Below are 2,500 nucleotides of genomic sequence, written 5' to 3' on the forward strand. Positions count from 1 at the left end.
CCACATTGCATGTCATGAGTACTTTTCATCGTTTTGAACTTCCTTACAAACCTTTGAATTTCTCTCCATCTTGCCCTGATTACCCATGATGCAATCAAGAGCGTGCCTCGTCTATTCAACGCTATCGTGCTCGTGTTCCGCTTCGCGATATTGTTCACAATGAGCCACCCGAAAGAAACAGTTGACGACTGTTGTGGAGTGCGTTCTTACGTTTTTTTAACGAAAAGAGAAAGCGAAACCTTCATGGTGAATTTTTGACAATATTTGAAGAAGTTTTCAACCAAACTTACAGTCCAGGCTGCTGAGGTAGATGATGGTCTTTCTCGTGCATTGTGTGACACTTGTCACAAAGGGTGGAATCAATCTGGAAAAAAAAAGTCGTCATTTGCCATTTCAGCAAAGCAATTTTTGAAAAGGACACATCCCCTCTCTCCTTTGATATCGAGGCAAGGGGATGCACAAACTGCTTGTCACATTGACAAGGAAAAAGGCTTTAGAATTCCCTTTGAAAATGTACCAATTAAGCCAATTCCACCATCCTCGGTGTTGTCTTGTCCTGGTGAGTTAAAAAATCACCATAAGGAAAGCACCCAAACACCAAACTCAAGCAAAGGAAAATCTGTCAAGGTATGCACATTTAATTTCCAATAATTATGTATACATACACACACTGTATGTCAATGTAGAAACACCTGTTTTATTACAGTGACAGTGTACTAGTAAATAAAATTTGCCATCATTGTGATGGCATATCCGTAAGTTTCAAGTTTATTGCAAATTACTTAGTTCACCGGTAACATATTACAAAAGATGCCATATCCTTATCCTTTAGGAGGCTCAGAACAGGTGTTCAGCCGAGTGCTCCGGCTTAATGCCACACATGCCACCTGAGCTGCTCCAGAGGATAATGAATCAAAATTAATACAACCAGAAATAGAGTTTGTTTGATTTTGTCAGGTTTATCTCAAAAGTTCGTCCAGTGTCCTTCCCTGATTCCTGATTTGTTTGGAAACAGTGAGAAGCATTATCTTGCATTTTTAAAGTGAATTTTCAAAAAAATATCCAGTGGAATTTTTTTCATCTTTCAGCTTTTTCATAAATATTTCAAATTCTACTTCAGTTCAGAGAATTATGATATGGTTTCAAAATCTAAAAAGCAAAATACTGCTCACTGAATTGGTTTTCGAGATACTTTTCGAACACCAAGTTTTAGATGGTCTTTGAACAGCACTGTACCAAACATAGCAGCAGTTGTGACCCAGCAAACACACTTTAAAGATTGCCTCACAATAGTATTACCCAGGTATGAAGCTGTAGCCCTTTTGTAAGGATTGGAATAATCTTTTTCCATTGGACACACGCCGACTATTAACAGTGGAAAATCCTTTTGAACTTCCTTAAAATGAGAAAATAATTTATCTTTTTATCTGTGACCACATTTCTGTCATTCTGTAGAGTGCTCTTTTACATCTTCAAAGATTTGTCTCTTTGTGATCATTTTGCCATTTTGCCTGATTATAACATTTATGTTGATTTCAAAACCCAAGCAGCTGGATACAGTTGAATAACAATAATAATTATTATTATTGTTGTTGTTCAACTGTGTCCAGGTACATACTTGTACTATAGAAACTGAAAGAGTATGCTGTTTCCTTCTTTCTGTGGGAAATATGAAAATAGTACATCAAATCTGATAATGGTTCGTTTTTTGCAGTTCTATTTTGTTTCCCTAAACTGAAATATTGCGCTACTTTTTCTGATGTGTCCAATAAAGCTGATAAATCAATAAAAAATATTGAAAAAATGTGAATTAATTATTAAAATTTGTCACATTTTTGGGATCTTTGCTGTAAAGAGAAATATCAAGGTTAAGATTTTATATTTACAGAGGTACAACTCAGAATATTGTGTACTACCTGGATCCAAACTCGTTTTGCTATTGGAGAAGATTTCTTTAAGTATTGTTTTAGAAACCTCAGGACTCTGTTGTTGTTATTAATGTCTAACACACAGCACACTTTTGTGTGAAATATGAAATAGCAAACAATAATTTCCTTAGAGCAAAATTAATGTTGCTTTAAAACATTAATGACAACCCAACTTACGGTGCTCATAAAATATTCACAATCTGTTTCCTATGTTCTTTGCAAATGTCTTTAATCTTTTTTCACATTCAGATTATTGTCTATTTTCCAAGTAAAATTATCTCAAAGGAATTGCCAGCACCTTTGCACAGCCTGGGTTTGCCCTTTGCAATTAATTATAAAAGAACACATCAGCTGTTACTTTGCAGCATTCAGAAGCAAACGTTTGCTCTCGAGATTAGCAAAGTTTCTGGCACCGCAGTTCATGTAAGAAATCTAGAAATACCTCGACCAGGAAAAGGGGGCAGAATAAAAATAATTGCCAGATCAAAATTAATGACTGCTACTTTACTGACTTTAGGTGAATCGGGGAGGACATCTTTAACAAATCCCGCACACTTGGAAATACGCTACTG

At 35.8% G+C, this 2,500-nt stretch overlaps 1 long non-coding RNA gene across 1 annotated transcript in view; it reads right to left on the bottom strand.

Moving 5' to 3' along the window:
• The window catches only part of LOC138018512 (uncharacterized), a 66,555-nt gene that overhangs the window by 29,061 nt on the left and 34,994 nt on the right, over positions 1-2,500 (bottom strand). The window lies entirely within an intron of this gene.

This window comes from Montipora capricornis, chromosome 10, assembly GCF_036669925.1.
Source record: "Montipora capricornis isolate CH-2021 chromosome 10, ASM3666992v2, whole genome shotgun sequence".
Lineage (NCBI taxonomy): Eukaryota > Metazoa > Cnidaria > Anthozoa > Scleractinia > Acroporidae > Montipora > Montipora capricornis.